Raw genomic sequence first — 12500 nt, 5'->3', positions numbered from 1 at the left:
GGGCGCTTTACATGAAAGAAAAATATTACAAGTAACATAAAACATTCATGACCACTCTTTCTCAAAAAAACCCTCCCCCCACTCACACTCTTACATCCAAAGTGAGCTGACATGGGTGGTGTTGGAGAAAAGGAAGCTGAGAGTACTTATAGACAGGTTTTTAAAAAAGATAATGGTATGTAAATGAGTAAAATGAAAAACATGGGGGGGGGGGGGGGGGAGGGGGAGACACAGACAGACAGACAGACCGAAAAAGACAGAGATCCAGCATTTCCTTTTCATACCCGCCTTATAAATTAGAGATAAGCTGGATGCGCTGTTTGGCACCAAAGCTGCACACCACAGGCCACGCCACACACCACACACACACAGAATTAGATGATAATAATTATGACTGGCAGGCAATTACTACTTGTCTCATCATAGCTACTCCAGTCACGCTGGAACTTATTGGCTTGGCTTGGCTTGGTTCTTGGGAGGTGGAGGGGTGTGTGTGTGTGTGTGTGTGTGTGTGTTAAAGGTCCATGGGGCATTCTACACCGAAACTGGTGGTAAGGGGTTGGGATAATATATACATACAATACATCCGATTAGGTAGAGTCGATTGTTTGATTTTATCATGACTGCATTACGCCTCCACCCCCCCACCCCCACCTCCAAAGCAATAGCGCGCTCTGCGTGTGCTCGCCTGTCTGTCTGTCTATGTCTCTGTCCGTCCATCTGTTCCCTCTCTCTCTCTCTCTTTCTCTCTCTGTCTGTCTGCCTCTCTGTCTCCCCAGATCATTCATATCTTCGTTAACTTGTTGTTTTTTGTTTGTTTGTTTGTTTTTGGAAGGAGTAAGTGAAAGCTTCGTTTTCTACTTGTTATTTATTATTTCGTTTTCTTTATTTATTTCTCTTCAGCTTTGTTTGCTTGTTTGTTTGTTTCCTTTTTTTTTTTAATTCTTTTGTGTTTCTTGCTCTGTGCCCAAGAACGGGAAGGCTTATTTTCAAACATCGTAAAGTTTAATGGAGATAATTGCTTTGTCTTCTTCTTCTTCTTCTTCTTCTTCTTCTCTCTCTCTCTCTCTCTCTCTCTCTCTCTCTCTCTCCCTATGTTTTTTTCTCTCTCTTTCTACCTATATTTTTCTTCCCTCCCCCTCTCTCTCTCACTCTGTCTCTCCCTGTCTGTCTCTGTCTCTCTCTCCCACTCTCTATCTCTCTCTCACTCGAATCAGTCTGCAAGAAGCTGACAATCAGCATAGATTTTTTGTTTTTGTAAACTTAACGAATGTCTCTTGTGTACAACAGGACTACTCTTCTTCGGGAAAAAAAAACAAAACAAAGCACACACACACACACACACATACAGCATCTCCGCAGCATAGCGACCCACACTTGCTCTCTTATCCCCCCAACCCCCATCACCCACACTACCGACCCCACCCCCCATCTCCCTCCTCAATTCCCTCAATATCTCCCCCTCCACACTTCGTATACCTGTCTTTAGTTTTACTTAATTTAAAAAAAAAAAATTTAGATAGTTAATTCAATAAGCTTAAACAACATAATAATATCGATGCTTGAGAAGAAGCAATGCGAATTGGACTGGATCTCAATCAATTTACGAACGTCCATCTGAACTCAATATTGCGATCAACAGAGGTAGCAGCGGAGAAATGTTGGTCATAATTATGTAGATGAAAGTAATTATCTCCTCCAAACCTTACACAACAACTACCTCTTCCTAACGTCCCCGACTGGTTCTTCTTCTTCTTCTTCTGCATTCACTCGTATGCACACGAGTGGGCTTTTACGTGTATGACCGTTTTTTACCCCGCCATGTAGGCAGCCATACTCCGTTTTCGGGGTTGTGCATGCTGGGTATGTTCTTGTTTCCATAACCCACCGAACACTGACATGGATTACAGGATCTTTAACGTGCGTATTTGATCTTCTGCTTGCATATACACACGAAGGGGGTTCTGGCACTAGCAGGTCTGCACATATGTTGACCTGGGAGATCGTAAAAATCTCCACCCTTTACCCACCAGGCGCCGTCACCGTGATTCGAACCCGGGACCCTCAGATTGACAGTCCAACGCTTTAACCACTCGGCTATTGCGCCCGTCCCCGACTGGTTCTGAGAATTGAAATCATATTTACAGAAGAGTGAAATACAGAAGGAAAGAATAAAAGGGACGGAAAGAAGGAAAATAATGAATGAATGAATGAATAAATGAATAAGACACACGGACAAACGAACAACATCAGATAGATATGTAGAGACAGGTAATGAGACAAGAGAACGAGAGAGAGACAGAGAGAGAGAGACAGAGAGAGAGAGATAGAGGAACACATAGAGAGACAGACAGACAGACAGAGAGAGAGAGAGAGAGAGAGAGAGAGAGAGAGACGGAGACACGCAGACAGACAGACAGAGAGACAGAGGCAGGAACAGAGAGACACAGACACATACACAGAGATAGACAGACAGGCAGAAAGACAGAGAGACAGACAGAGAGACAGACAGGAACAGAGAGAGAGAGACAGAGACACAGAGATAGACAGACAGGCAGACAGACAGAGACATGAACAGAGACACAGACAGACAGACAGACAGACACAGAGACAGACAGGCAGACAGACAGATAAACAGAGAGAGAGAGAGAAACAGAGGGACACACACACACACACACACACACACACACACACACACACACACACACACACACACACACACACACACGGAGAGATAGAGACGAAGAGAAGGGTGCCGTTCAACATTGCAGACTTGCCCATTTTTTTTTAGCTCGATTGCGGCTGTCAGTCTGTCTGTCACAAACAATTGCACAGGAGCACGGAAGGTGGATTCATGATGGACAGGGGGAGATTGTTACTTGTCCGTTAACTGTGCTGGTCAAGTCGTCCTTCTTGGCTCAATGCTTGAAGAAATTGAAGTCGAAGTGCACACAACTGCCAAAGTTGGGGGGCAGGTGGAGGGCGGGGGGTGGGATGACATTAGCACCCCCCCACCCCACCCCATCCCACCCCCCAGGCTCCCAGACCAAGTTATCAAAGCTTGATTGGTAAAATATACATGCACACGACGCTATCTTTATTGAATAAGCCCCCCCCACCCCACCACCCCACCCACCTTCTCTGTCTCTCATCTTTTTTTCTTTTTTTTAATTTCTTTCTTTCCTTTTCTGATTATGTCTGTCTGTCTGTCTGTCTATTTGTCTCTCCCTCTCTCTCTCCGTTTATGTAAAAGTGCGAAAGAGAATTAACTCCACTTTGTACATTGTTGCAAGGCAATATTTTTTGTATTTCTTTTTATCACAACATATTTCTCTGTGTAAAATTCGGGCTGCTCTCCCCAGGGAGAGCGCGTCGCTGCACAACAGTGCCACCCATTTTTTTAAATTATTTCTTTTCCTGCGTGCAGTTTTATTAATTCCTATCGAAGTGGCTTTTTCTACAGAATTTTGCCAGGAACAACCGTTTTGTTGCCGTGGGTTCTTTTACGTGCGCTAAGTGCATGCTGCACACGGGACGTCGGTCTATCGTCTCATCCGAATGACTAGCGGCTAGGCCACCACTCAAGGTCTAGTGGAGTGGGAGAAAATATCGGCGTCTGAGCCGTGATTCGAACCAGCGCGCTCAGATTTTCTCGCTTCCTACGCGGACGCGTTACCTCTAGGCCATCACTCTACTATGTATGTACACACACACACACACACACACACACACACACACACACACACACACACACACACACACACACACACCTATCTATATATATATTTATATCTGTCTATATATATATATATATATATAGAGAGAGAGAGAGAGAGAGAGAGAGAGAGAGAGAGAGAGAGAGAAAGAGAGAGAGAGAGAGAGAGAGAGAGAGAGAGAGATGGGGTGTTCAATGTACGCCAGTTAATCCACGATGGTCATTACAACCATACTGGTCTCCGGTCAGTGACAGTCATACCCAAATGCCTATCCAGCCCATAGTTACGGTGGGGGGGAATCCAATCCACGGCAAGGACCCCGCTACAGCCATGTGGCAGAAGTGAAGTGTACTGTATTGTATTGTATTGTATTGCACTCGGCTTCAGAGCCAAAAGGATCCTGACGTGGTTGTTCATTGTCTGCCCGGCCCCGCCTAAACTACCTCCTACCAGACTAACCACTAGCGTCCCTCAAGACGCACACACAGAAACGAACATTGGGGCTCCACTTCATTCTTCTCAAGCCTCAAGAGAGTTCCCCGAGCTCACAAAGACGAAGCGGTCCAAATAAGCCACCCCGCTGGGTACTGGCTATCGGCTTGCCTCCCCCCTCCCCTCCCCCCCCCCCCCCCCCCCCCTGTGCGACCGCCAATATCACTCAACTGGACTCAACTATATCTATTCCCCCTCTCTAAGCTGTTTGGATCCACAGGGCATGAAAAAAGAAGAAGAAGAAAGATGAAATAAGTTCCGGAGAGACGTAATGTTTCGTTGCTTTCCATTTTCATTTTACAATAAAAAAAGAATTAAAAAAAGAAAAAGAAAGGATCGGATCTTTCGATCGTTGAATGAGATTATTTGAAAAACAAAATTGTGGGAAATACGCCTTTCCATAACATATATAAATGCATTTCTTTTCTTTCAATGTAGACTCGTTTCAACAGCCTTCCCAATGCAAAACATTAAAAGGTACGGAAAGAAATGAACGAACCTCACATGGTTAATATGCAAATTAAGAAATAAAAAGAAACAAGACAACTCAACCAATTAAAGAAAACAGCATAATGTGTCAAACAGGGACAAAACAGGGACAAAACCGAATGCGGAATCCTGAAGAGCCAGTTCAGAGAGCGACGGAGAAAACAAACACCCTGCTGGATCGGAGGAGGATGCTCTCTAGACTTTAACTCACTCAGTACGGCCAGTCCTCTCTTCTCCTCTACACAGACCCCTCGGATGTCCAGTGGGTGTCTGAATGACCCAACCTTTAGCTTCCGTCGTCAGAATTGTGGTATTCTTTGTCAACATTCACCTCTTCAGTATAAGAGCCTTCCGCTTGTAGTATTTTGATGATGGTAATTGGGGTGAAACGCTGTTAACGTCGTCTCTTTCGCCGTTCGTATGGAGAGAGTTGAACAGAGAACAGCACGTAGCCCTCTTCCGACTGAGAACTTGGACATTGTAGGCTCCTTTTCACACCTCTACATACTGAGACTGTTCCCATACTGATGAATGCCCATGTGGCACGGAGTTCGCAGACACCAGAGCATTTATATTTGCCACGGGAACGCTGAAGAAGAAGAAGAAGAAGAAGAAGAAGAAGAAGAAGAAAAAGACTCTGGAAAAAAAAAAGAAAATGTGAATACTTGATTTTAACCCCTTCAGTGCTGGAGGAAAAAAAATAGACAGTGGTGTTTCAGGTCATATAACTTTCAGAAACAATAAGCCTAAAACTGAGAAAATGGTCTGGAGATATTCCACTCTGGATACACTGTGTGAATTTTCAACCTTCCAGAGTTATTTCCCTTCATCATTGACGTTATCATGCACGTAGGTGATATGTGCTGCGGCACTCAAGGAGTTAATGACTTTTTTTTTGAAAAATCCTCCTTCCACCCTCCTTCTTGGTGAACGATTTGTTAACTCACTCAGTACGGCCAGTCCTCTCTTCTCCTCTACACAGACCCCTCGGATGTCCAGTGGGTGTCTCAATGACCCAAACTTTAGCTTCCGTCGTCAGAATTGTGGTATTCTTTGTCAACATTCACCTCTTCCGCTTGCAATGTTTTGATGGTGGTAATTGGGGTGAAACGCTGTTAACGTCGTGTCTTTCGCCGTTCGTATGGAGAGAGTTAATGAAACATGGGATCTTCGGTCATCAATTGATGATGTAAACACAGTCATAGATGATCATTAGGACTGTACATCCAAGTTAGCTGCGCACAATTTGGATCTGATCGTAAGAACAATAATGATTAAAAAAGCGAATCAGCCTTCAACACGGTGAAATTGTGCAAAATACCTACCTCCCTTTTATACCCTTCACACAGTTATTGTTGTTCCACTCGTGCGTCTCGAGATACAAAGACAGACAGACAGACAGACAGACACAGAGACACAAATTGGTGCATTCAGGCCATACCCCTATATATGAATAGGGGACAACAACAAGATTTAGTATATGTCGTTGTAATTATTAAGACAGACAGACAGACTGGCAGAGACAGACAGACAGACAGACAGACGCACACACACACACACACACACACACACACACACACACACACACACCACACACACACAGAGAAAGAGAGAGAGAGAGAGGGGGGGAGAGAGATAGAGATAGAGAGAGAGACAGACAGACAGGAAGAGAGAGAATCGGGTCAAGTATGATCGTTGTTTCACGCGCAGTCCCAAGTTGAAGTGGACAATAACTCGCACAGCCCCCTTCCAACCCCCAACTTGCCCCCCACCCCCACCCACCCCAACCCGCTCCCCCTCCCCTCCAGACAGTTCCAATGGAAGTGCAAGGACCGAAACACCCCCCCCCAAAAAAAAACAACAACAAACAAACAAACAAACAAACAAAAAAAAAAAAGAAAAAAACCGCGATTACAAGTATGGTGGGAAATGTATTACTTACTGAAGGCTCCTGTGCCTAACAATCACATTAGTCTCTTGAGCGCAGCACCTCCACCAACCAAAGAGCAAACATTTCCCTGCCCCCCCCCCAGAAAAAAAAACACGAGGATTTGCAAGAGGTCCTGATGGACCCCCCACCCCCACCCCCACCCACCCCAAAAAAGGAGAAAAAAAAACAAAAAAACATTTTCCCCATGACCCACCTGGAGCAAGCCCTCGTACCCTCGCCCCCCCCCCCCTCCCCCTCCACCCCCAAACCATCCCACGCACTTTCCAGAAGAAGATGCATTCAATCATCAAAAGACGCCATCGGCTTTTTTTTTTTTTTTTTTTTTTGGTGGGGGGGGGGGGGTCTTTCGACGTAACTTTATGCTTTATGCATGAGCCAATACTGGTGATGTCTGTCCACTCAGATGGATTTGATTATGACATTTTTATTTATCTGTTTATTTGCCGTGTGCTGCATCTATCCTTCAGGGAATTCATACTATAACTGAGGGGGAGGGGAAGGGATGCTCATGCATCATACAGAATGGAGCTGGTGGAACGTTGCTCTACATTCCATTTACCATGTTACGTGGAGGGGAGGAAAGCCTCTGAGCGTTCCTGGGTTAATGCCGAGAGCTGGGTTTGATGGTAACTAAGTTAAAGAACATCGAATTATGCTCCCCCACCCCCCCACCCCTTTTTTTTAGAGAGAGAGAAAGTTTCGTCATCTTTCTAATTTGTAATGAAAATTATATTACACACACACACACACACACACACACACACACACACACACACACACACACATATATATATATATATATATATATATATATATATACACGAGTCGTATGCACACGTGTGTGTGTGTGTGTGTGTGTGTGTGTGTGTGTGTGTGTGTGTGTGTGTGTGTGTGTGTGCGCGTGCGCGCCCGACTCGTGTCCGACTATGCCCATCAGAACAGCAGAGGAGGCAACTGCTATCCCGACTATCTGGGCTAGAGTTTGTTTACAGCGGAGAGTGTCCTGCCCGAGTTACATCCCCACTCGCTGGACCAAGAGGGTTTTGGGACAGTCAGCGTTGAGATGGTTCCCAGAGGCCAGCTAGCTCCCAAGGGTGCAACACTAAGAGCTAGTGCAAGCTTGCCTCCTAGTTTGAGAGTCAGTCCTTCACAAAAGACTAGGATGCAAATGACTTCCCGCTGAAATAGCGAAACCATTGATCATACAGCTCTCACTTTGCTGTTGACCAAACTATAAGCTCATGTCAATCTGTGATATAAGCTGAGCACCGGGCCAAACTACTTAGCGTTGAACATTTTCACCACATCTAATTCCAGAGATTTTAGGAACGCTCTTAATGCTACACAACCTTAGCGCAGCAAACGTCGCAAACTCAGCCCAAGACGAGACATTTTCCCTAAACTAGTTGGGGAAACTAACCTGCACAACCCTTGCCGCACGGGATAAGCACAAGTCGGCAGGTGCCAGTTGCATTGCTTGGGTCTAACTTTTTTGGACAGTTACACGTGACTAAATGCCTACGTTGACCGAACTACGCCATTGGTCAGTTCCATACTACACACAGTTAGTAGCGGGTTACGGCCATACTAGGCTCTTCCGTCCAAGCAATGCAACTGGCTCCAGGAGACTAGAGGAGGAAAAAGACAAAACAAAACAAACAAACAAAAATACCAAACCCAAACAACCCCCAAAAAACCACGCTCACGGTCTCATTTGTGAACGCACCAAACTTCTGCTCTTTCGGGCCAAAAGTACCTGAACGTTAACATTTGCGTGTATACATCTCATCCATTTAGAGGCGCTCTTTTGACACAAACAGCACAAGGATCCTTGCTTCTTTAATGTGATTCTCATGTGAACGCCCTCGATGTTAAAAAAAAAAAAAGAAGAGAAGAAGAAAGGCTGCTTTAGAAGCTGCCTTTGTACGCTGCCGTAATTTTACAACAACAACAAAAGTTGAGTCAGTAAACACTCAGGTAAGTTTTTACCGTACTTTTCTCCTTCCAGAGGCTGTTCGCAGATATAATGGACAACAAAAAAAAAAGAAAAAAAAAAAGAAAAAAAGCAATAATATCGTTTGAAATATAATCGAGTGTGTGCTATCATGCATTTGGAGGGAACTGGAGTTCAAAGATGGGAACGTTTTTTGTTTTTTTTTCAGTTGAGTGGACGGAAGTAGTTATTCTTCCCATTTTATATTCACATTGTCCATACTCACGTGCCTTAGATCTTGGCCCATAAACTCCTTTTCCATTTTAGGGAACACCACTTCATGGCATAGCTGGGAGAAAGGCTGACGGAATGCGAATGAGTGAGAGAGAAGGAGGACGGAGGGAAGAAGAGAGACAGACAGACAGACAGACAGACAGACAGACAGGTAGAGAGAGAGCGGGGATGGGGGAACAGAGGCCACCGATCTGTACACAAATGATTACACGTGTTGCACACATACACACATATAAAAACCAAACCTGAGAGAGAGACACAGACAGACAGACAGACAGAAACAGAGACAGAAACAGAAACACAGAGAGAGGAGGAGTTTGTATCTTAACATTTACTTTCATGCTTTCCTTTTTTGTTCTTATTTTTTAACAGAACTGCACGGTATGCAGAATATTCTATGACCGGCAGGCAACGGTCTCTCATTCGTTCAGTATGCTGATTGTGACAGACATGTCATCGGCTTTCCAAGCCTGGAGCTGGTCAATTCCGGAACTCTCCACAAAAGCAGGAGATCTAATATTGATTCCCACTTATCCCTGAAGATGACAGGGGTTTAAAAAAAAAAAAAGTTGTACCATTATGTATTTTGGTCGCACGACATTGATGATCATGCTCTCTATGTTTCTACCTGCCTGTCTCTGTCTGTCTCTCTCTCTCTCACTGAAATGTTTTATGTCATTAGCTGAAAAGCTCTGGTGACATAGTGGGTACTAATCAGAACAAAATCAGTGTTAGTGTGTTCTCTCTCCTCTCTCTCATTTTACTGAAATTACAAACTGCAAATACATGTTTTCTTTTTCGCTACTGTTCAGTCAGATAAGAGAGAGAGAGACAGACAGACAGACAGACAGACAGACAGAGAGACAGGCATAATATAGAGACAGAGAAACAGACAGAGGCAGAGGCACACACACACACACACACACACACACACACACACACACACACACACAGACAGATAGATAGAGAGAGAGAGAGAGAGAGAGAGAGAGAAGCAGACAGACAGACAGACAGACAGACATAATATAGAGACAGAGAAACAGACAGAGACACAGATACAGAGAGAGAGAGAGAGAGAGAGAGAGAGAGAGAGAGAGAGAGAGAGAGAGGGTTACATCTGTCGTTCATTCCATGCCATGCCTTTCTATAATGTAATTTTCTTCTCACCGGATTTTGCAGTCCGGAGAAGATTACTTCCATGACCGGTAGGCAATCGACTCTATTATTCAGGTCAATATGGCTGATCGTAACCGATTTCTTCACTTGGAGCCTTCAGTCAGCCCTGTGATGTCCAAGAGGACATTCTCAAGACCTGAGGAAGTGGTATTGATTACCAAGTACCAACAAGAGATGGAGACTGGTTTTGTATTTGTAGTTGTATTTCTCTTTTTATCACAATCCGCCATTCATCCCCACACAGCTCTTGAGTTGCCTGACTAGTTGTAAAGAACTAATATTCCGTCTAAATAAGAAAGTGTAGTTCCGTTGCAACCAAATTATGCCCGAGTTTTACTCCCCCCCCCCCCCCCCCCCCCCCTCAAAAAAAGAAAAAAAACGAAAAAAAAGAACAAAAACAAAAAAACAACCCCAAACGTGCGAAACTTCAAAACAGACTTACCAAACGTGATGATTATGTCTCTTTGCATTCATCAACTTTTTAATCAATTAATTAATATATTTATCTGTTTATTTATTTATTTATTTACTTATTTTACTACCAGCGACACCTTCCACTTCGTTCCCATTTTCTTCTTCTTCTTTTTTTTTAATTATTTAATTTAATCACCTCCTTCCATTTTTTTCCCCCTAGCTCCAGTACCTAGAGCTATAAAGTCACTAAACCGTATTTATACCCTCATGAGAAGCAGACAGACAGTCCCCCCTTCACCCCCCCCCCCCGACCCCCCTCCCCCCCTCCCGACCCCCAATTCGGTTCCAAGTTCGGAGTATCTCCGGCAAGAAACACTTCCACGCGGAACTGTCCTTTGATTCGATTTGCGAGACGTGATGTAAGGAAAACGTGCGGTTTGTTTGAGTGTTTGGGGGTTGGGGGGTTGGGTGTGTGTGTGTGTGTGGGGGGGGGGGGGATGGGGGTTGGGTGTGTAGGGTGTGGGGGGGGGGGAGAATGTAGGGTGGGGGTAGGGGTGGAAGAGGAGAGGGAAGAGAGGTGGTGGTGGTGGTGGTGGTGGTTTGGTGGTGGTAAAAATGAAAAAAACAACTGGTCAATCAAAGAATTAAAGCAGCGTTAAGCTAGCTGAAACTACACAATTTTCGTAACTATCGATTTTTCTCATACACCCCTACCTCCACCCACCCACCCTCGCTACCACTACCACCACCCCTCCTCCACACCTTCGTCCCCCCCGCCCCCGCTCCCCAATTCCCCGCCGCCCTCCCCCTCACACACCTCTCCCCAATTGATAGGCTGAAAATTGCTTTCTCAGGCTAGGTTCTTAGGTGGACAGAGGGTCTTGTGTCCTGAAGGTGTGCTCATCTGGCTGCCGTTCTGAAACAGGGGAAACAGGATTGATTGCTTGCAAACAGACCCCCACACCCACCCTCCGCCCCCCCACGCCCCCACCCCCCTCGCTGAGGGTGTTAAAGAAAAGGGCGTGGCGATACAGCGGCGGGTTTCACACCTTACTCCCTCCCTCTTTTTTTTAATTTTTTTTTTACCCCTCTGAAAGGGGATGGGTGATGTGGAGAGGTAAATAAGTCCAAGGAGAGGGGGGGGGGGGGGGGTCGGGGGGGATCGGGGGGTATTTATTACTGGTGGTGGTGATGGAGGGGGGGTGGGGAAGAGGAAAAATACCCTGTGGGTTTTCCTGACTGGAGCAGACTGGATTTTGTCCACGTTTTGAATTTGCTGTTATCTTATTTTGACTTATATCATGTATTCGTTTCAATTGCATCTATTCAGTAATTTGATGATGACTTATCGATGTATTTTACTGTGCATAGTTATGTGTATTTTCCCCCTCAAGGTCGGACTAAGCAAGCGCGTTGGGTTAGGCTGCTTGGTCAGGTATCATCTGTTTGACAGATGTGGTGCAGCGTATATGGATTTTGTCCGAACACTGTGACGCCTGCTTCAGTAACTGATCTGAATTTGTTGTTCACGTTTGTGTTGTGATGTGGGTTTATTTATTTATTTATTTATTTATTTATTTATTTTATTTATTTATCACTGTGTGTGTGTGTGTGTGTGTGTGTGTGTGTGTCTGTAAGTGTGTAATGTATATGTGTGCATGTGTGTGCGTGTGTGTGTGTATGTGTGTGTGCGTGTGTGTGTGTGTGCGTGTGTGTGTGTGTGTGTGTGTGTGTGTGTGTGTGTGTGTGTGTGTGTGTATGGCTGTGAACGCGAGTGTGATGGGGAAAAAATTATATATTCCAAAGTAGTTCTTTAAAAAAAAGAAAAAAAAAGAAAAAAGGATGAAAATCTTGCCAAATTTCAAGCAGAATTTCCCCCAAATGTATGATGCGCGTGCCACTTTGTATTTGTCAAAATACGCACTCACCGTATCTACTACCGTTCTTTTTTTTTTTCGGGGGGTGGGGGTGGGGGTTCTTTTTGCTCCCCACATTCCCCCCCCTACCCCCAAACCCCCTCTCATCAGTTACCTGG

General features: G+C 44.9%; 1 protein-coding gene across 2 annotated transcripts in view; it reads right to left on the bottom strand.

The window, feature by feature from the left end:
• The window catches only part of LOC143297213 (lachesin-like), a 474686-nt gene that overhangs the window by 192061 nt on the left and 270125 nt on the right, over window positions 1–12500 (bottom strand). The window lies entirely within an intron of this gene.

The sequence above is a fragment of the Babylonia areolata genome, chromosome 22, assembly GCF_041734735.1.
Source record: "Babylonia areolata isolate BAREFJ2019XMU chromosome 22, ASM4173473v1, whole genome shotgun sequence".
Lineage (NCBI taxonomy): Eukaryota > Metazoa > Mollusca > Gastropoda > Neogastropoda > Buccinidae > Babylonia > Babylonia areolata.
Note: the sequence above shows the minus strand (reverse complement) of the source record. Positions and strands in the feature narration are given on the sequence as shown.